Source organism: Polyodon spathula, chromosome 1 (assembly GCF_017654505.1).
Source record: "Polyodon spathula isolate WHYD16114869_AA chromosome 1, ASM1765450v1, whole genome shotgun sequence".
Classification (NCBI taxonomy): Eukaryota; Metazoa; Chordata; class Actinopteri; order Acipenseriformes; family Polyodontidae; genus Polyodon; species Polyodon spathula.
Window position 1 is genome coordinate 3,089,931 of NC_054534.1, and position 23,377 is coordinate 3,113,307.

The window sequence follows — 23,377 nt, forward strand, 5'->3', positions numbered from 1 at the left end:
AGAGCAGCCTGTGCAACAGGAGTGGAATGGTGTTGAACCCTTTCAGCTCTGCTTGCTGGTGAAAGTATTGCGCTGAAATATGTTTTGGCAGTATTTAAAAAATTACCCCAAACTGGAAAAAACAAAAACAAAAACACAATTCCAATATTCTTCATAAATAGTATTATTTATGCTTAATGCACCATGTCTCCCCAGTCCTCCATGCTTCAGTTCTTTGTGGAGTCTGAGCTCTGTGAAGATGCGTGTGCAATGGGGGAGGGAAGGCTTGCTCTTTTCTAATCCTCCTGCTGATTCAGCTCATGCAAATCTTCTCCAGCACTACATTAATAAGGGACTTATCATTTTACATTGTATGACCATGATAAAAACACCCACTGCTTTTTCTTTTTCTTTTTTCGTACCAACATGACATTCTGATTATGTTTCTCTACTAACATCAATGATGAGAAATACCCAATCTAAAGTACATCCCACCGCTAAGGGATTCTGCTATAAGAACGTTTCAAATGTTAAAACCATCGCATGTATTAAAAGGTAGCTGCGGCGTGCAATAGAGGCATTTGAAATATGGCTGTGCAACACAAAGCATTAGCTCTCTCAGTCTGTGGGCGAAAGGTTTGAAGTGTTTTTTTATACAGTAGGCTGAAGAGAGAGCAGCTGGAGGGCTGTGCACTGCCCCAGTGTGGCTTACAAGCATCATATGCTCCAGGGCTCAGTGGGCAAGATATATATATACTGGGAAGAGATATTTGGGTTTATTTGTAAGGTTACTGGTAGTCAATCTGTATCCCTGACAGCAATATTGTGGACCATTGTGGAGGAAGATGATGGATGCAGAGACTTAGCTCTAATAGCCTTGCTCTAATAGAAAGGCCACACCCTGTACTTATCTTGTAAGGTACAAGAGAATAAGTTTGTCTTCTTCCTGAATAATTAAAACAGCACATTATTGCAAACTTAATAAATGCATTGGTAAGACCATAGCTCCATTAAAAGTGCTGTAATTTTTAAAAATTTATTTTAAGCAAGACAACTTTCTCACATTTTTCTGTGGCTCTTTGGCTATCACCCTTTCAAGGGATTGAAGTTGGCCCATAAAAAGTAATTATTGTTAAAAGTTGCCATCTGGAAAAAGTCAATTTAATTTTGGCATTTCTAACCTAAAAATGCAAATATTTTCGTATTTCATAGCACGTGTATTGGGCGGGCCCCGTATTACTCACATCCTCACGTTGGTAGCTGTCTCACACCCTCCAACGAATCAGAGACCACTGATGCCTTGAATAATATTTTATTTTTCCAAAAAGGGCGTTCATCTGGCCATCGATTGGTCAGCGTTGAAGAGTGTAAGGCTTTGGGGCGGATTAGTTTCGGCTAGAGGAGAAAAACCCGGAAACGTTTTTTTTTCTTTAAAGGGACCTAGCCATGTTTTGGGGCGGAGGCACTGAGGAAACAGCTGAGAGAAGTGGGATCCACGAAGAGAAAGGAGAGATAGATAGAGAGAGAGACGGAGGAAGAGAGATAGAGGGGGGCCACGGGGGAGGTTTGTAACAGTAACCAACTTATTGTTTTTATTTGAAAATGTCGTTGTGCTGTGCAAGTGGAACGACCCTGGCTGAATTAAAATGTCACTTTTAATACCAGTGGCCCGTGTTCAGACCGTCTTGTTGTTTTGATTTCTGCAGAGGGACGGAAGGGGGTTGTCGCTGTAACCCTGTAGTTGCTGGCCCGATTGCTGCTAGACTTTTCCAGCTGTGTGTAAGGGTAAGTAAAGAATATACACAATAAACGATTCATAATTCGTTATTTTATTAAAGATGCCTTTCTTTTGGTGTGTAGAACTTTCTTGATACTGTTAAAATCCCAGTGGTTTAGTTATTGTTGATATTTTTATATCCTATTTTTTTGTTTTTTGTTTTGTTGCGTTGTTACAAACGTTTTACTCAAAGGTACAGTAATCGAATACTAAACTGCGACTCGCACTGAAGACCATGGCAGCTCAGACATTCACAATGGTACATTTTACAATTTAAGAGATCTCACAGCCCTTGTGACTTTAAGCGTTTTAATCTTGACACGCAGTATTTTTCTGTACAGTGTATTTATTTTGTACTGTTTGTCGTTCCTGCGGAAGGGTTGTGATGAGACATCTGGATAACTTGTAGTGCCAATTTGTCAAGGTGACAGGAAAGCCTAATGTGTGAATAATAACGTGTAATAACACTGTAACAACTCGCCCCACTTAGGGATACAGAAGTACCGGTATTCAGAATTCACCGTCACGAAATGCTCCCACAGCAAGCTAGCATGACCAAATCTCTTAAAAAAAAAAAAAAAAAAAAACACACACACACATAGATGATCTAACTTTTTCTTTTTCTTTTTTCATTTCATTAGCTCCTCTCTGCGATTCGACTGGGCAGATTATTACCTACCATGCTACAAAGCAACATTTCTAATGTAACTTTCATTGCCCTAACCTCTATCGGAACAAAATGTGCGTCAGCAGAACTGCCCAGATCATTTAGATGATACCGGATGTATGGCGCGTACAATAGCTGTCTTCAGATACAACAGAGTCTGTTTGTCCCATACAGCAGGTCAGAGTAAAGGTGGCAAATATTAAGGCTGGCCAAATGTAGCAAGAGGTTGTCCTGACTTGATCAAACTTGGTAAAGTTCATGGCACTGAGCGTGTTTTTGAAATCCCATCTTTTGTATTTACACTCTGACTTTGACAGTATGTTTGTAAGTGTCCGGTGGCTATCTCTAATCACATTCACTCTCAGCTTGATTAGAGGGAGCCACCAAACACTTACAAACATATCAGAAGTCATTAAACTAAATAAAAAAACAGCCAACGTAGTTAATCAGTTTGCATAAAACCTGTTCATGTTTAGAATGCTTTGTCATTGACATTCAGAGTACGAGATCTACATTCTAAGTACAGTTCTAAGTGTAGTTGGCTGTTAATACAGTCCAATGGTACGTGATTTATAATCTATTTTATAAAAGCTTAAAATACATTTTAGAGGAACATTCAGCAGACCCCTCCCCCAACTCTCATTGCCACACCTCAGTTAGGGTGACCACCCGTCCCTAATTGGGCGGGACAGTCCCGTAATGTAAACACCAAGTCCTGGTCCCGGGCATAATGCCTCCGGGATGGCATTTGTCCCAAATTCCTAGACTCAGTGCAATCTTACAATTGAGCTAATAACATGATATAACATTACAGAAATGGAAATAAGGCTTCCGTTGCATAGAAATTTGATTCCTGGATTTACGATGAGTTAAGACACTTGGCTTGTTACAGACACACTGTGGCTAATGAAGCGTGTGTTAAAACCTGGAATGAGTGAAAATACATGTGAAATATGAGCTCAAATGGCAGTCTAATGATAGATACACACATGTGCATGGCATAGCTATTGACTTTTTATTAACATGGAACTAAGCTTCAGCAAATGGTTAATTGTATATTAATGAAACACTTCTTTATGACACTCAGTATAAAGCATTGCTACTTTTCTTTTTATCTTTAGAAGATGTTGATAGCTGTGTAATACCTGCAGTTAAAACGAATCTTGAATTCTCTCCAGCTCACCAAATGATCGTCACAGAAAATCAGATGAAATAGTGTCTCCTGGGATTCATTTATAGACTTCACTCTTGGCTCGTGTGAGGAATGGCATTGGTCACTGTGAGTTTCCCGTTATGGCAGCGTTGTGTGGTGCAATGGATGCTCATGCTTTATTACACAAAACTGATCTATAGCGATGCCAGGTAATACTAGAAACCCCATAAAGATATATCATTCAAAAAAGGTGCTCCGCGTGGAGTGCAGGATGCGCCCTATAGCCTGGAGGTCGCTGGTTCGAGTCCAGGCTGTTCCAATGCTGACCGTGGATGGGAGCTCCCAGGGGGTGGCACACAACTGGCAGTGTCTATGAAAAGGGTAGAAGTATTCGGACTTGGCTCAGCTGCTTGACTGAGATTGGAGAAGCTCACGGGTGGGACTAGGTTGAGTGTAATTGAGTTATCCGTGGTTCATTAGCTCACAGGGATAGAGAATATTGCCATGCCTAATGATGAAGCATGAATCATCAAATAGTTTTCTAAGTGCTCTGCAATGGGACTTTGTTGTCTTCCCACCACAGTAGTACATTTAGTCATGGTTTACCTGGGAGTCCCTTCAAACAGAATTTTATTGAAACTATTGTTCATGTAAATGCGTGGTTCGCATTACAGATGCCAAACAATTTAATACCAACTACAAAAAAAAAGATTAGTTGTAGCTAATAAAACCATGTAATAAATCGGACCTGTTTCTTACTTCCATTAGTTATATGGGTTTAAATGTGCAGTTTTGAAAAAAAACACATGTTCTTGTAAACCTCACTAGTGTGATTCTACACTAAAAAAATGTGTTACGGCTTCACTTCCTAGGTCTTCTCTCCAACAGCGGCTGTCTTTGTGGTCAAAGCATCCTACTGGCTGCAAAGCTGGCCGGTCAATAGGGGAAGCAGCTGGTGGTTACTAAAAAAAAAAAACTGCTCTGGAATGGCCAAGAAAGTGCAAGCCCACCTGAAAGCATACTGCAAACAGAGATATATTAAACCTTGTATAGTGCCACTTACCAGGGTTTAAAATGAAAACACAGTTTTGTGAGAGGTGCATGGGGTGGAAATGTATACTGTGATTTCATTAGCTACAATCACTTCAACATGTAAATGTTTTTTTTGTACAGTGCCTTATGTGCTGTTCCACAAGTGTGTAATCTAGATGGTCTCTTGAGAAAAGCGTACGTAACACTTTCTGTGTATCGCACACATTTTGGCTTGCTGTGTATTTACGCTAATATAAAGCCACTAACAGAAACATTTGTCTACCTGACTCATTGTCTGATTCTCTGCCTAAGTATTTTTAAGGAAGTTATGTAACATGTAACACAGCAGAATGTGAGCTAGCCAGTAGCTACTGTAATCGCAAATGACAGCCGAGGAGAATGTGTCCCTGATCCTTTTACACATGTCCTGCTGCTACTGCTGCTGCTTGTGCATTCCAATTATACATTTGCTAGCCTGTAGATAATCTGCTGAAGCCTGGGGCCTAATTGCAAAATAACTGAGCCTGAAAAACAGGATGCAGTGTTCCTTTAAGACACCCAGGGTGGAGCGTGGCCGGTGCTGTGATAGGCAGGCACACACAGGTCCTTGTGTGGCTCTATGGAGCGTGCATGTGCAGCATTCCAAGTGGAGCTCACTGCGGCTTGTCCATGGATTCCAGACATTCCCCACTCTGGGATTCTGTCAGGACAGTCATTGTAACTGCTGGGGAGAAGCATTAGAGAAGTGCTGCATTGGATAAGCTTTTGCATTCATATATGCATACTCTTGCGTGTGCTATAGACAGCAAAATGGAGAAGCAAAATGGTGGTGTCTTTGCTAAAACTAGAAGTGTACAGTTCACTGACCTGGGGGTTTTGATGGCATGATGTACTGTAGTATGGTTCTGTGCTTTTGTGCAATAAACCGGACGGGGCTGCTGTGCTAGCCTGTGATGATTTGGGCCTCTTGGCTGCATAATGATGGGTCTGTGCTTAAGGCATTGGTACCATTGTCACACACAATACCAGTCTCCATTAGTAAGTGTGCAGTCACTGCTTGCTGCATTCATAACAGGGAGCGAAGTCCAGAACACTACACAGTAAAATAAATAAATAACAAACAAAAAAGTTTGAATTAATTTGGAGGTGGAAATACCTCTATGGGTAGGATTAGGTAAATGGGAGTTATGGGAAACTCGCCACCAGAATAATTTGCTGTCACTGCTGAATGCAATGGTTTAAACTGCATTACAGCAGGGAGCGTGGGTGCACCGCGGGATAAAAAATACAAACAGCCTGTCTTTCTAGCTAGTATGTGCCGTGCTTCACTGTGCTCCCCTCAACCTATTCTGTGATGCCACATTTATCTCTGTAGTTAATTATTCTGATGCTTTTGAGTCCTAGGTGCCTATTAAACTTGAAAAAGAGAACATGTTAAATGATTCTGTGTGAGGTTGTGTGAGAGAAGCACTCAGACACATTGATCTCCTGGTCCTAAAGCTCGAAGCCACGTAGTGCTGGCAGGCAGGCGTCCTCTGAGCCACGGCAGGTTAGGAAAGCAGCTCCAGCTGTGCCTGGGAGGGAGGTCGCTGCCCCTGTCACAGAGAATGCAGCCTTGTTAGCTGTGCCTCTGTGCTTATGCAGCCCTTTTAATTGTAGTTCAGAGCACAGGCTGCTCTCAGGGTGACATGCAGGTTGGACTCTGAGACTGTGCCATGGCAACACTCCCACCTCTGAGGAGCATGGCACGGCTCTTAGAGAAGTAAGTTTCCCTCAAAGATATCCTGGTAATAATGTAAATCAATTACATTGCTGTACATGTGTGTGTTTGTATAATGTACTGTAACCTAGCCTGTTAAACAAAGAATAATAATTAAGGAGAACTAAAAATCGATATTGAGAATGTCTGTCTTGTGTCAGACTGGTGAGTCCTTTTTTTTTTTTTTTTTTTTTTTTTTTTGGCTTGCTCAGACAATGAGTTTGCATTTAACCCAGCGTTTCCAAGAATTGTACCAGTGCAACAATACATTGCAACACTCAGGTCTGCTGCACACTGTTTTTGCAATGCAGCCTCAAAGAATATCTTAGATAATATATCACAGATGGTCTTGTTACATGAGTGTACAATACATTAAAATATTAGGGGTTTTTTTTTGGTATTTTTTATTTGCAGACATTTACTGCTGAAATAATTACACTTTCTGTCTGTATGCATGTGGCAAATTGGTTAATAGTGTGCAGGTGCAGGTGATCAATGAACAGTCAGGCAGTTGTAATCCAGGTGCAAAGGTTTGTTTTATGTGGTTTCTGTCCAGTGCCTGACAGCAAAGAAACAATAAACAATAAAGCTGGTAAGTAATACAGCGGCGTGTATTACTTACTTTATAAACCCCGGGCTGATCCTGAAATAATAGTCCCGTTATTGTATCCCCACATTAATCACAAAACACATACACAAGTCTGTTAGTGCGTGAATTAGTGATTTGGGTACAAATACAGTTTATGGTGATACAAGTGCAGTGCTGCTTCATGTTTGTGCTGGCCTCTGGCAACAGTTCTGGAACGTGTTAGCTGTCTAATAATAACGAGCAACAATTATACAAAACAAACAAACACTTATGATACGTATATTCACAATACAGGGCCTTCTGGGTTCTCTTACCAATAACCAAAACGAAGGAACAGATTACGTCGCTTGTACCCCTCCTTATACCGCCACTCTTGACTCCTTGGTAAATGATTGCAGCCGCTCCTCCAATCCGCGGCTGCCACATCATTTCCCTTCCGGGTACATGAGTTAGTTTACTGAAGCTCCAACCTTTTTCTAAGTGACCAACTTTCTTTTAACCCTCGGAACGAAGTGTCAAGCCAGGTAGTCCAGAGTACTCTGGAGGAAGATTTACCACCAAGAAGCATTGTCTCAATTTACAGTATATGATTACATTTCCCGACATCAGTGATTAAATTATGACATGGCTGCATTATGTTGTCTGACACAATGTATGGTTGCATAAGGTAAACTGCCAAACTCTGTGGTCAGATTTGTCAGATAGTGATATTGGTTGCTTCTTGAAACCTGAACGAATCCTTTAAGTGCAGCACAGAAACCAGGACCAGAGGACAGATTTGTAAACCAAGTGGAGATAGACTAACAACAGATGGAAGGAGACACCGCTTCACACAGAGAGTGGTGAGGGGATGGAAGGGGTTACACAGCCGTATTGTTGAGGAGAATCACTTGGGTCCTTGATAGTTCTGAGGCCAATCGGCTACTAGGATCGGGAGGAGCTTAGATGAGCAGCATAGCCTCCTCTCGGTCGTAAGTGTTCTACTGTTCTTGAGTTCTTAACCTATTTTACTTGATTCCAACACTGTGTTTCAAACTATAGGGTACTGTACTTAATTCTGTGTTGCTTATTGTGTTTCTTCAATTCAATACCAGACGGGGACTGCTCTTGGTAGGGTTGTCTGCTAAAGCCTTCTCTGCACAGAAATGTAAGCAATAAGTACAGGATACATTGAGTGTCCGGGGAGTTCACAGTCTTCACAGTGCTTACAGTCTTTTATACTAGGAACAAAGACCATTGTCTCAGACATTATTAAGGAACTGGATTTTAACTTTAGTCTATTATGTTCTGTTGTCTGACTTCAATGGAATCAGTCATTCTGCTGCAGGCTGTGCTGTAAACGGGGGCCTGTGTGATGTAAGGAAACTGTATTATGTCTTGTTATTTCTGGATAGTGGGATTTGGAATCCTATGAAAGTGAAGGCGTATGGCCACCAATCCCTGTTTTTTAGCACTTTAATGATTTGTGTCTAAAGTGGTTGTAGCTAAAAGAATCATTTTATAAACCACCTGTCATGCTTTTCCACTAGGTCTCAATGTGCAGGTTTGAAAGAAACATTGTTACAACCTAAAACACAAACATTATTTGTAGAAATCAGTCCCATAGTTTGCAGCAATAGTTTTAGTGTTGAATTTTGAAATGCTGGGAATCGGGGGATGTGAATGTCTTTTCATGGGATTTGCTAATAGTCTCCTTTTCGCATTATAAATAAATTTGGAATCGGCAATTGTTTTTTACCCCATTTTCTCTCCAATTTGAAATGCCCAATTCTTTTTTAAGCTGGGCTCACCGCTGCAACCCCAGCGCTGACTGGAGGGAGATGAAGACGAGCACATGCGTGCTCCGAAACGTGTGCCGTCAGCTGTCCATTCTTTTCACTCTGCAGGTCTGCCATGCCGCTACCTTCAGAGCTGCAGTGTCAGAGGACCAGTCTACAGGGTTGCTTATCAAGCACCATTGTGCCAATTGTGCGCCACCCCCTGGGAGAGGTTTTCTAATGAACACACTGGGGGAATTTTTCTTTATGATGGGTTTTCTCCTGGAGAGTGCTAGTGAAATGTTGTTGGCCCCTCAGCAGGCTTGATGCTCTATAGTGAAAGTTGTAGTTAGATTCGTCTCACCCTGATAAACCTGCAGCTCAATTGTGTTGTATTAACAACTTTTACTAATTAAGTGATTACAAGAGGTCCCTCTGAGTGCTCTAGCAGCTGACAGTCTTCCGAGAGCATTAAATACAAGGCCAGAAGTTAGGGTTTATACACTAGCGAGGGAAACTGTTTGACTCAAAGACTTTGAGGATATGAAATTATGTAGAATAAAAATGGCATATGATGTCTGATTAAAATTGCAAATGTATACAAAAGTTATTGTGAAATAAAGACAAGTGGTTGGTTTAGTGGCATTTCCTTGTAAACAACCAAGCAGTACCTTTTACATGGAGGAAGAAATGATGTCACATGCATGTGTCTCAGATAAGGGGTGTAAAAAGGTTTAAGATGCTTGAGTATACAGCACTGAACAACACAGAACATTTGCAAAGCATAAATACAGGTAAAGCCAAATATTCTTTGGTCTTGTTTGTGAGTGCAGTATTGGGTCCTAATGTCAAAGCTCTGACTTTTCCTTTCTCTGATCTTCTGTCATCCTAGAGTGTAAGGGAAGTAAAGTAAAAAATAAAACGAACTACGGCAGTAGAGTTTAAACCAGGGCAAAACCTGGCACCTTTAAACGGAACATAGCCAATACAACGTGCATTGCTCTCCTGCTGTTCATATTACCACAAAGCATGGCATCTTTAAATTCCCCAGTCTGTGTCCCCAAGCACCTTTTGATTCTAGGAGACCTTCTCTCCAGTGGCCAAACCCCTATAGATGTGAATAGAGGATCAGAGTCCAAGCTGCAGTGGCTGCAGACCCTCCTCTGTCAAGCTTATGAAGAATGGCAAGCTGGGGTTGCCAGTAAACTGCTGGCTCAGTGCTGTCAGGTTTCTTTCAAACCTCAGATACAGCAGTGCCAGCATATCGGAGCGGTCTGCTACCTTATATGGCAGAGAGACGCTTATCCTTTAAAGCCTCCAACTGTGTTAATCAATTAGGAGAGAAACATACAGTCTTGATGCAACATTAATCTACTCTATATTCCAAAAAACGCATCAGATCAATTCAAGTTTCTTCTGCCATGCGGCTGTTTGTTTGAAGTGTCTTGTGAAACTTTAATGAAGTGCTGGTCAGTAGGACTGAACTGCTGTGGCTGCTGAAGACAGGTGCTAATTCAAGGTGCCGTTTGTATTGGAAATGAAAATGTGCTCTGGGTTCTACTGGAATGAGCAGGGTTTTTATTGTACACCATGGTATGTGAAAGTAATACAATAATTCGATTGAAAATGGTCAGACACTAGCTAGAATCACCTTTTCCTAAAAAACTCATGTTTCCTTTTGGGTGAAAATTTTGCAAACTGGGTCCATTATTTTTTATTAATTTAAAAAAAAAACAGGTTTTCATTTCAAATCTAATGTTCCTGCATTTCAATTGAGATTCAGTAGGAATAAGCTGTTTAATTTTGCTCATCCAGCATCATTGTGTTTTGTTTTCTGGAGCTACTTCTATCCATGGTCACTTAGTTGACAGCCAGAAACGATTCGCCCTTTGAACGAGCCCAGTGAGTGCATGAGCTCCCCTGACCCCCGCACTTGTTTTATTTTTCCTGCAGTTTGGATCCTCCCAGGCCAGTGTGTCTCTCTATACAGCTAGTCCAGCAGGGCCTCTCTTACTTCACAGTACCACTTAGTCTTTATCCACGACCCCTGCACTCCCACCCTTTCACTCTACAGGATGCTTTGTTTGTACACAGTGTCCAGTATGTTTGTTGGGTTCTGTGTCCTGTGTCCACTGTTACAGTGTCCAGTATGTTTGTTGGGTTCTGTGTCCTGTGTCCACTGTTACAGTGTCCAGTATGTTTGTTGGGTTCTGTGTCCTGTGTCCACTGTTACAGTGTCCAGTATGTTTGTTGGGTTCTGTGTCCTGTGTCCACTGTTACAGTGTCCAGTATGTTTGTTGGGTTCTGTGTCCTGTGTCCACTGTTAGTGTCCAGTATGTTTGTTGGGTTCTGTGTCCTGTGTCCACTGTTACAGTGTCCAGTATGTTTGTTGGGTTCTGTGTCCTGTGTCCACTGTTAGTGTCCAGTATGTTTGTTGGGTTCTGTGTCCTGTGTCCACTGTTTGATCACATACTACGGAGACAAAGCCACCTGAATTCACTTTCATACCTATTGTAGTGACATACACCCCTCCACCTACAAAATGAGTGCTGCTATGAGACGGTGGAACATCCTGACCTACAGCACATCCACAGAAAGACAACCTCCGCATAGCCACAGATTCTGATGCTCTCAAGAAAATTCCTTACAAAATTCACCACACGTTAGTAAGGGCTTCTTGCTATGTATGGATGTATAAAAATGTAAGTGTGACAGAGACACACAGACATAAGAACATACATTTTACAAACGAGAGGAGGCCATTCGGCCCATCTTGCTCGTTTGGTTGTTAGTAGCTTATTGATCCCAGAATCTCATCAAGCAGCTTCTTGAAGGATCCTAGGGTGTCAGCTTCAACAACATTACTGGGGAGTTGATTCCAGACCCTCACGATTCTCTGTGTAAAAACGTGCCTCCTATTTTCTGTTCTGAATGCCTATTTGTCTAATCTCCATTTGTGACCCTTGGTCCTTGTTTCTTTTTTCAGGTCGAAAAAGTCCCTTGGGTGGACATTGTCAATACCTTTTAGACTTTTGAATGCTTGAATTAGGTCGCCGCGTAGTTGTCTTTGTTCAAGACCGAATAGATTAAATTATTTTAGCCTGTCTGCATATGACATGCCTTTTAAACCCAGAATAATCCTGGTCGCTCTTCTTTGCACTCTTTCTAGAGCAGCAATATCCTTTTTGTAGTGAGGTGACCAGAACTGAACACAATATTCAAGATGAGGTCTTACTAATGCATTGTACAGTTTTAACATTACTTCCCTTGATTTAAATTCAACACTTTTCACAATGTATCCGAGCATCTTGTTGGCCTTTTTTTTATAGCTTCCCCACATTGTCTAGATGAAGACATTTCTGAGTCATCAAGAACTCCTAGGTCTTTTTCATATAGTCCTTCTTTAATTTCAGTATCTCCCATATGATATTTATAATGCACATTTTTATTGCCTGCATGCAGTACCTTACACTTTCCTATATTAAATGTCATTTGCCATGTGTTTGCCCAGTTCTGAATGATGTCATTTTGAATGACCTTTGCTGCTGCAATGGTGTTTGCCACTCCTCCTATTTTTGCATCGTCTGCAAATTTAACAAGTTTGCTTACTATACCAGAATCTAAGTTATTAATGTAGATTAGGAATAGCAGACGACCTAATACTGATCCTTGTGGTACTCCACTGATTACCTCTCTCCATTTTGAGGTTTCTCCTCTAATCCGTACTTTCTGTATTCTACATGTTAACCACTCCCTAATCCATGTGCATGCATTTCCTTGGTTCCCTACTGCTTTCAGTTTGAGAATTAATCTTTTATGCAGGACTTTGTCAAAAGCTTTCTGGAAATCTAAATAAACCATGTCACATGCTTTGCAATTATCCATTGTTGATGTTGCATCCTCAGGAAAAAATCAAGCAGGTTAGTTAGACACGATCTCCCTTTCCTAAAACCATGCTGACTGTCTCCCAGGACCCTGTTACCATATAGGTAATTTTCCATTTTGGATCTTATTATAGTTTCCATAAGTTTGCATATAATAGAAGTCAGGCTTACTGGTCTGTAGTTACCTGGTTCAGTTTTGTTTCCCTTTTTGTGGATCGGTATTACGTTTGCAATTTTCCAGTCTGTCGGTACAACCCCTGTGTCAGGAGACTGTTGCATGATCTTGGTTAGCGGTTTGTAAATAACTTCTTTCATTTCTTTGAGTACTATTGGGAGGATCTCATCCAGCCCAGGGGATTTGTTTATTTTAAGAGCTCCTAGTCCCTTTAACACTTCTGCCTCAGTTATGCTAAAGTTATTTAAAACTGGATAGGAACTGGTTGATATGTGGGGCATGTTGTCCTGTGCTCTAGATAGGTTCTGATACGCTGAATAATTTGAGGCCAGCAAGTTTCTTCACAGTTATATAAGCAGTTCACTAGATACATGTGAAAAAAAAATTCAGTTCCAGGTTCTCACCATTCTCTTACACAAGAGTCTGCGCGGTGTCTATTTACAGCTAGTCTGGCTCCAACAGTTATCAGACAGCTTCCCAGAGGGTGGGAGGGACAGTGGAGAGAAAGGGGAGGCGGCACTGTCTTATTTGTAGCCTCATTCTTCCAGTTATGGAAAGATGTATCCCTCTTCTTACATGCAGTTATTCAGAAGCTAAAAAATGTGTTTCTATGACCACACACTTTAGGCATCTGACACACCATTTGGTATTTAAGTACAGTTTGTACTCTGATCACTTTTAAATGTTTATGGTGTATAATTTATATAAGTTGTGGCTGTCTTTAAATATTTCTTTCAGTGTTTTTATCAAGGGAATCATGGTTAATACAGTAAAGGAGGCAATGTGTGGGAGTTTGAGGCGGCTCCAGAAATACTTATACAGTAGAGCAGTGTTGCTATTAGAAGAAGCATCATAACCCTAAGCATATTGACTAACATACCTGTGAAGAAACCAAACTGAAAACTCTGTGCACTCTTATGAAACTGTTGTTCAAACTAACAAGCACAAATGACTTAAGCTGTGGTCTGTGTAGTTTCTGTGATTTGGATCCTAGTTTGAGTTTGGGTGGGTGAGGGTGAGGGTGAGGGTGAGGGTGAGGGGGGGGGTGGATGGGTGGGAGTGATTAGTGGGGTGTTACATCTCCAAACTTGTGGGCTGGTTCTCGCTTATGTTTTGGAACATCGCCCTCTGCAGAACTAGACACAGGCTGAGCAAGGTGGGTGGGACTCCTTGACGGGACTGGAAACCCAGCCTGCCAATCAGAAAAGCTGCTGCAGCTGCCTCAGCCCCTGTGTGCTTTCACTGCTGACAGAGCAAGCCTGCACTTACAGCTGGTAGGAAATGCGCTGAAAAGGCTAGCTGAGTTGCAGCCGTGAGAGAGAACGAGTGAGCGAGCAAGCGAAAGGGGTTGCCAGTGTGAACTGCATTCATTCTAGTTAATGGGGGAAGAGGGTGAGGGAATCCCAGAATAGAAAAACAACCACTAAACTAAAAACAACCATACATTTTGAATACCTTCAGAAGCCTCTTGACAATAAAGTATTTCTTGTGTTGCGATTTGCTCTGTTTAGGAGAATTTATTGAGAAGAGCCCATATGTTGGAATCTGGAACACGACAGCTCTAAAAAGAGAAGCTAGAACTTGGGATCAGTGTTCAGGACGTGGAAGGAAAGTTTGCCCACCGGGTGAGTAGAAGTTTTCAAGGGGAAAGGGGTGTTTGGTATTGGAGTGTGCTCGTGCTGTCTTCTATATCACATGTAAAGTACCAGTTGTTACAAGAGAATCCTGGCTGAAATCAGCCTTCTCAGCAGCTTTCGTAGACATTTGCTCACAGATCGCTTTGGGCTCTTTGCATTGTAACACTGTGTTTGGAAAGTGGAGTGCTGTGGGGGGTGGTACCTCTGAATAACACTGGTAAAGTTACAGATCATCCATTTCTGCAGATATCACTGCACCCTTATGTGTGCTGGGCAGGCTTTTCTTTGGAATGACTGTTATTTTAAATGAAAAACATCACCAATTCCTGCATAGTCTTGTGGTTTGCACACTATACCATAGGTATCATTGGTGTCTGCCAGTTAGTAGAATGCTTGTTAAAATCATCACTGTAAAAATATCACAGTAAACTACTGGTGTGTTTAGTGTTTTGTGATCAGAGGGTGGGGTAGGAGTTTGGTAGGGACATACTATATAGTGACACTCTTTACCAGCTTGACTGAGTGAGCTGCTTCTTTGGCTCACCTGGTAGACACCAGGCTCTGTAGCCAGGTGGATCAGGAGTTGAAATCCAAAGGTCACTGATGCATGTGAAATAGCTTTCAGATTTGTTTAAGCTGCCGATAGATTGTCACTCTGGACTTCCATCCTGTCAGCTTTCAGAGGCAGGTCGATGTGTCAACCATTCCAGGAGCAGCAGGGGAGGCAGGAAATGGTGTCTGTGTGTCAGCAGCGGGCATTCTCTTCCACAGCTCAGCACACCTGGGGCGTACTCTATTATGACTTACAAAGAAGGTGCTTGTTCACAAAGCCAGCCTTGTTGACAGTACATTTTGTTTATGTTTTTTCTGCTGTAGCTTCCTCCCACCTTGAAACCTTTTAGTTATTTTAATGTAAACCCCAGTAGAAATGCTTTAAAAAAAATGGCCTCATAAGGTATGGGACAGTGCACTTTTAAACCCTGGGTGCTAATCTTGTGAATGTGTTCAATGTGCCAGCCATCCCACATATCTGCAATAAAGCAATTATTACAAAAATACAAGGCTTCCCGTCAGATGAAGATGTGTCTGTGCTCCTCAAGCATGTTCTAGCAACCAAGGTGCTGGACTCATTTGAGTTGTGACTTGTCAGATACGAACCCAGGAGGTGTGGGGTGTTCAGACCACTGCGACGGGCCTTCCTGCATAGAAACCCACTCCAGGTGCGTCACTTCTCTTTCATTCAAGTATTTATATTGTATTGTTTTATAGTGGCAAGAGCTGTTTGAAAGTTCTTACTTACACATCACTAACTTTTCACAGGCTGCGCAAGCTATGATAGTTGTAACGTAACACTTTGTTGCTTAAAATATAGGCATATCTGTAGAGAGGTGTAAGCTATTCGTAGAATCAAAATACAGCATGACGTGGCAACTTTTGCTGCATGAGTTTCCTTTTGATTTTAAAAATAGTTTTCGTTGTCAGCAAATCCTGCAAGGCCACGTACATCCTCTTGATAATTATAAACATCCTATTAGATTCTAAAGTTTCTTATAGGATAAAAAATTCTTACAGGAATAATTTTCTTAAAAAATTCTTATTTTAAATTTCTGAAGGATTCCTATAGAATTTCCTATAGGATTTTTTCACCAGAGTTATATATTTTAATATAGAATTAAATATTTAGATTTATTATTTGTAAAAGGTGCACATTGTTTGAGACAGTTTTGGTTTTTATTAATAGAAAATATCTCAGAGACCTAGAACATTAATTAACATTATTAAAGTTATACTGTGTTGATCAATAATTTATAAACTTTCTTAAAACTTTGTTTTAAATTTAATTATTTTATACCATATATATGGATGAATATAACGACATACCTGTGATTCCTTGTACAAAATATTCTTGAATTAATTTTTTTTAATCGTAACACACACAAACGTTATATATATATTTCGTTCTGTTCGATATTTTATTTTAAAACACTTAAACTCAAAATCAATTATTGTAAGGTGACGTTGGTTTTATGTTGGGAAATATTTTTAAGAAAAATAAAAAAACTGAAATATCTTGCTTGCATAGGTATTCAACCCCCACACATTAATATTTGGTAGAGTCACCTTTCGCTGCAATAACAGCTTTAAATCTTTTGGGGTAAGTATGTACCAGCTTTGCACACAGTGGCAGATTTGCTCCAGGTTGTTCAGGTTGGTTGTACGATGCTTGTGGACCGCAATTTTCAAATAGTGCCACAGATTCTCAAGGGGATTGAGATCAGGACTTTGACTGGACCACTGCAGGACATTCACCTTTTTGTTCTTGAGCCACTCCAATGTTGCTTTAGCCTTGTACTTGGGATCATTGTTCTGCTGAAAGGAGAATTTCCTCCCAAGCTTCAGTTTTTTAGCGGACTGAAGCAGATTCTCTTGCAGTATTTTCCTGTATTTTGCTCCATCCATTCTTCCTTCAATTGTAACAAGATGCCCAGTCCCTGCTGATGAGAAGCATCCCCACAGCATGATGCTGCCACCACCATACTTCACTGTAGGGATGGTGTGTCTTGAGGCATGGGCAGTGTTAGGTTTGCGCCACACATAGCGCTTTGAGTTTTGGCCAAAAAGCTCTATCTTGCTCTCATCTGACCAAAAAACCTTTTCCCACATCGCAGCTGGGTCACTCTCATGCTTTCTGGCAAACTCCAGACGTGCTTTCAGATGGTACTTTTTGAGTAACGGCTTCTTTCTTGCCACCCTCCCATACAGGCCAGTGTTATGCGTAGCTCTTGATATGGTTGACTGGTGCACCATTACTCCACTCCCAGCCATTGAACTCTGTAGCTCCTTCAAAGTGATTGCTGGCCTCTCTGTGGCTTCTCTCATAAGTCTTCTTCTTGTTTGAGCACTGAGTTTTGAAGGTTGGCTTTTTCTTGGCATGCCTGGGAGGTGTGATGCATCTTCCACTTCCTGATTATTGATCCAACTGTTCTCACTGGGATATCCAAACACTTGGATATTATTTTGTACCCCTTCCCTAATCTATGCATTTGTATTACTTTATCTCTAACTTCTGTAGAATGCTCTTTGGTCTTCATTTTCCTTCAGATTCACAGCCTTACCAATGATCCTTCAACAGTGGGGTTTTCTATCCAGAAAATGTGACAGCAACTTTAATGGTTCACAGGTGGAGGCCAATGGTAAGGTAATTGTGTCCTCGTTAGGGCAATTTATTTCATCAGTGCAAACTGGGAGCTTCCACAGCACAGGGGTTGAATACTATGCAAGCAAGATATTTCAGTTTTTTATTTTTCTTAAAAGTATTTCCCAGCATAAAGCCAATGTCACCTTACAATAATTGATTCTGAGTTTCAGTGTTTTTAAAAATAAAATATCAAACAGAACAAAATGTCAGTGTACCATTTGTAATTCAGTAATATGAGAGAATTGGTCAAGGGTCTGAATACTTTTGCAAGGCACTGTATATATGTGTGTGTGTGTATATAGTATATATATATATATATATATATATATATATACACACACACACACATACACATTCAAGTGTGAACAACAAAGTTTGCCCTCTCAGCATGCCCATTCACAAAAAGGCACAGATTTAATTTTAATCAATTAATCTCTAAAACGAAACTTTCTTAACATTCCCATGAAGTTATATGTTTATTTTCGGTAGTTTAAAGGTCCTGATTGGCTGCCGAGCAGTGATGACGTCACTGACATAATATGAACCGCTGGTAGATAAACTAACAAAGTATTGTCTTAATTATGTGTGGTGCAGCTGAAATAAGAGAGCACTTACTTATAAACTAACTAGTAACAACTAAGGACTTAGTACAGACATTATGTTCTAATTTAGGAATGAATTTAAGTATAGCTGGTGCAACCCAGCCTCGATTCCTGTGTTCAATCTTCATATTTTATTCAGTGTTAATCCGACCTATCAATTATACTTCACTCTAATGCATTACAAAAGGGATCTTGACAGGGTGGGCCATTGCAGATTTTTTTTTTTTAAAGCATAACGCAGGCAGGGCAAGTAATTATTACTACCGCCACCGCAGTATATGACTGTGAAAACGCAGTTTGATACTCCAGTACAGGATGTGTATGTACTGTGGTGGTGGTGTTGTTTTATAATTAAAATCAAATGTACAAATTAGATTTTCAGAGGGTTTGGTACCCTACACCAAAGAGCAAATCAGAGCAAGTATCATTTTTTATCTTGATATTTTGCTTCACAGTGTTTTGAGTAGGAAGAGAACATGCTTAACAACACACCACTTTTTTCTATTTCGGTTTTAATAGCAAACTCAGTCTAATCCGTTTTATCAGTCCCGATGCCCCACGAGTCAGTAACTGTGCTTTTCAAGCATCTTAAAATCCAGCCCCCTGCTTTATTTGGAAGCTCCTTAACTTGCTGGGGACACCCCTGCCATACAAAGCCCTAGGCAACAGGCTCCTGTAACAAAACATTGACACTGACAGTTGTGACAGCTTGTTTTGCCATTTTTGGCTCCTTTTATAGAATAGAACCACTCCCCTGAGCCCCTGTTGCCTGTTTATCAACCCCTACAGAGAGAGAGAGGGGGGGGGGGCCTCTGAAGCAGCTACAGGATCCTCCACAGTCACTGTTTTTTTGCTTACCAGGGGGTGGCACCGGAGATTCCCAATTTAACAAAATAACTGCAGGTAAATTGCATTAAATTCAGGCAAATAGGGAAGTTGGTCAAATGTTTACCACCACAGATTATAGCGATGTAGATTTTCATTGTTGCTGTCTTTAGGAGAGTGCTTTGTGGTGGTGGTCCACTGTGAAAGGTGCTATATTAAATAAAGATTGATTGATTGATTGATTGAGTGGGTGGGGAAGGTGGGAAAGGGTTACCAAGAGTTACCAAGCTGCTTGCTTGATGCTGAAACATTGGTAGCCTCTAAGACTGAATTTGATAGTGTTTCAGGATCAGTGAAACATTGTCACATTCCAACCAAGTGAGCACTGATGGGCCGAATGGCCCCATCATTCGTACCTTTTCTGGTTTTACGTTCTAAAGTGCAATTATGAACAAGTGATTTTTTTGCATTTACCAGGGAACTATATGTAGCAAATGTATAATAGCAACTAGATTGCACAGTAGAGGTGTTCCAGGTCTTAGCTAAGTAAAGTGTTTAGGGTATCGGTCAGTGCTGCCCCACTATCAGGGATCAGGCTAAGTGACTGATCCCTCTTGCAGTGTCATTTATACTGAACTGCACACTGGCTGACTGCGTGCATGAGCAGGTTTGACTTGCTGCTCATCTTACAACATGAACTGTATTGTGAGTGATGATGGAACGTATAGATACTGGGCTGGCTAGGGTTAAAGTGAGCGTCCGACTAGCTGCTTCCTATTATTATTTATTTATTATCTATGTCACTTAATCACCCAAACAGTAATTCCAGCATTACTCAATGCAGCCTTGTAACACTGACCATATCGGTTAACATACTTACCAAGTTGTTAACCTGGTCTGTATGTGAAACATTTCCTATTACATTCATACAGTGGATATAGGTCGTTATGATCTACTTTGTCATGTTACGGATGGCTCCAGTTTCTTAATTTACAGCAGTGGTGTGGGGATGAGTGTCACTGACTTGCTTACTTTTTGTGCATGCAGCTGTTTACAAGCAGATGGAATATAAGATAGGAAGACAGAGGGTAGGTCATAGACTCTTGCATGCAGTACACCATCCATAACTGTAAACACTAAAGAAAGCATTAGCTGAGACACTTGTCTACTTGACCTCTGTGGATGGAATAAACTAATTCGTAGGTAAAACAAATATAGAGCAATAAAGGCCTGCAAGATGGGTCAACTTACGTTTGAGTATTTCTGCTGCAATGAACGTAGGAAATCATTAACTCTCTACACTAGCAGCCCAGCCAATTTCCAAGCTCTACAAAGAGCTTCTTGTTTTGGAAACTTAAATATTTAATTTACAATGTGAAACAAGATGAGACACATCTCAACATAAGCAGAAGTTAGAACCAACAGTGAGCTGGAAGCAGTCTTGCTCGTCCTCAGTTACAGATTGTGCAGGTTTTCACTCATCAAGTTGAAATGCGCACTACTGAAAATTCAACTTAATTGTGTTTTTTTTCTTTTTTACAGTGGTTGACTTGATGTGGTGCTGGTGAGATTTCTTAGTGGAAATGTGTTTGAAATACAGCGCAAGGTTGTAAAAAAAAAAAAAAAAAAAGTGAATTATCTGTGGCTTGTTGTTCTCTATTTTGTTATGTGTTTACCAGAGAGAATTAGAAAATTAGTGGTGACGAGGACTGTGCTTGAGCTGGCTCATTGCCAAAGATCCGTTCCAAGTTGTAGAGTTTCTCTAACCTCTGGAACTGTTGCTGGCTGCCGACTGTCTCTCTGTGTGTGTGTGAGTGTGAGTGTGTGTGTGTCGGGAGCGAGGTCAAACTGTTGCTTCTGTTTCTAGTCTATAGTTGGAGAGCCAAGATCAGATAGAAGGGTGAAATATACTTGCTGGCCAATACATGGTTTTGCAGCTGTTTCTAGACAATTTCTACACTAAGGAAAATTGTTCTCTGAATGACGCTGTTTTTAGGGATAATTTTTCACAATTCCACCAGCCTTGTTAAATAAACAAAATCTGTTCATATAGTGCTGTGGTTATTTCACTCATGAGGATGTCTGCAGACGACCTCCTCCAGGGATGGAAACAAGAGTCAGAAGTTTAAGAAGACATGCCTGAACTTGTTAACTGTACACTGTGGCTATTCAAGCTGGAATGGGTGAACCTGCTATGCAGTAGAAGTCTTTCTATCTCTATAATCGATCACTTTAGGGGCTCGCCCGGGTTATTCAGTACTCTACGACTGTTCATGCTTTATCCTCTATATACTGTACCTCGCTAATTTTGCAAATGTGAGGTTAACAAAAGGGATTTTTAAAGTCTTGGTCATCTCTCCTTTTCCAGGCAGTGTTGATTACAGGTCAAGAGGTCATTGCAGTGTCCTCCATCGTACACAGCTGTTGACCTGGCAGAAAATGGGCGCCTTCAGGCTGTGCTTGAATGTTGAAGAGCTGGTCAAACTCATTCCAGTACCTCAGACATGAACTGGGGCTGCTGTGTACTCAGATTGATTTTACACGTAGAACGACAAGCACAGATCTGACCAAACCAACTGCCATTGTTAAAGGATACCTGCAGCTCAAAGTAATTTATTTTCTGATCACACCTTCATAGAATTCTTGCCAAAATGTGAATGGGGAGCAGTCAGATTCATGTATATTTTGTTATTTAATTTTTTTATTGTTTTCCTTTTAATTTGTATTTAAATGTTTTTTATTTTCATGTACAGCCATTTTGAGCGTCTGGGTGCTGTTTGTGGTAGGAATTCATCTCAAGTGATTGTGTAGTTTGTTAATGAAATCATTCAAATAGGACTCCCAGCATGTGCTGGTATTTGTTTGCTTCTATATAGCAAAGATACACAAAGCGATCACCTTAAGTAACCGTATTTATATTCTTTGACCTCACTGAACTTTTCCACAACGAATGTGAATACTAGCAAAATCACAAAATATACCTTTCTACCTGTAGCTGCATAGTAGACTATCATTGTTTAAAAACAACTGAAATGGATTGATAGATGGATCTTATAGCTATCAGAAAATGTAATTCTCAGGATCTCAACATTTCAAGCCGTTATGGCAAGAGGTAGTTCCTCCTGTGCAGCGCTCATTTAGACAGTTTGTAAAAGTTTGAGGTCAGAGTGTGGACAGCATGTCTGAAACCGGCAGATCATCAGATTATCTGTACTGAAAGGGGCTTACAGAAGGAGAGTGAGCAGTATTATTGATGAGCAAGGCATTGTATGGAGATGCTCATGGGTTCAGATTTCAGGGTACATCACTGTTAAATTTGAGTCTTTCAGAAAATAGGAGTTAATGAATCTTTTTGGAAATATGGCCCTTACTTTCTTAAACAGTTAACAGAATCCTACTGTAAAAACCCTCACTTACAGGTGAAAAAATGAGAGCTATGAACTGTGAGGACCAGAATTGTGCCCCCCCCTTCTATACACCTGTCTGTATACGGAAGAAGCAGTCCATGAAAGGGTTAACTCCGCAGCAGTAGGAGAGTGCCAAGCCTGCTGGCTCTGCTGTTGCTTTCATTAATAGCAGTTCCTGCTGTGGAGGTATGGTGATAAAGCAGTGGTGGTTTCCATTGGCGCTATATTTCTGCACAAGCTCTGTGCATTGCGGAAGTCACACAATGATTTACATTTGGGACAAGCCAGTGTCTGTGAGACAGTGGATCTGTGTGACTCAATACAGTACTGTAGACTCTACCGGTTCACCATTTGGGACCCCACCCTGTTCAGATTGGTGATTTGTTAAAAGATTTATTACCTTCTTTTTTCTTTTTTTTGGGGGGGGGGGGGTTCAGAAATAAAATAATTCCAAAAAAGAAGAAAAAAATGACTTAGGTGGCTAGTTATCTATACCAAGAATGAATGTGTGCATTGAAAACAAACATGATTGATAACATATTATTACTGTTAGATATAACTTGAAATCTAATCACCCTGTTTGTTTAACTAGTCTCAATTTGGTTGTTTCAGAAATATTTTGTTTTGGAGAATAGTTTCATGAATTTATACGATCGCCTAAGAAATGTATTGCTTTGTTTCACATTTGCTTATATTTCATCAGAGACCAGTAATAGCCCTTTGAATAAAACAGAGACAATAGTAAATGTCTGACGCACTCACCACAGAATTATGATTCTGAAGCTTCTGCTGTCCGTGTGCATTTCAATGTGACAGCATGGTTCAGATTGAATTAGAGGTCTGTTTAAAACCTGTCTCTGAATATTTCACTGAATTATAAATAGGTTGGTATACTACATATGTTTTAATTAGACTATGATCTTGGATTGGAGGGG

General features: G+C 40.6%; 1 protein-coding gene across 6 annotated transcripts in view; it reads left to right on the forward strand.

Moving 5' to 3' along the window:
- Positions 1-1,428: 1,428 nt before the first annotated feature.
- LOC121311657 (protein FAM214B-like) overlaps positions 1,429-23,377 on the forward strand; it is a 50,738-nt gene continuing 28,789 nt past the window's right edge. Inside the window, exons 1-4 of one of the 6 annotated variants that reach the window (XM_041244000.1) lie at positions 1,429-1,543; positions 1,686-1,764; positions 3,602-3,702; positions 14,284-14,397. The gene's annotated coding sequence lies outside the window, so the exon portion shown is untranslated. Of the gene's footprint in view, positions 1,544-1,685; positions 1,765-3,601; positions 3,703-7,713; positions 7,799-7,875; positions 7,928-14,040; positions 14,165-14,283; positions 14,398-23,377 lie in introns of those variants that run through there. The other 5 variants (XM_041243985.1, XM_041244133.1, XM_041244025.1 and 2 more) reach the window with 5 other exon arrangements.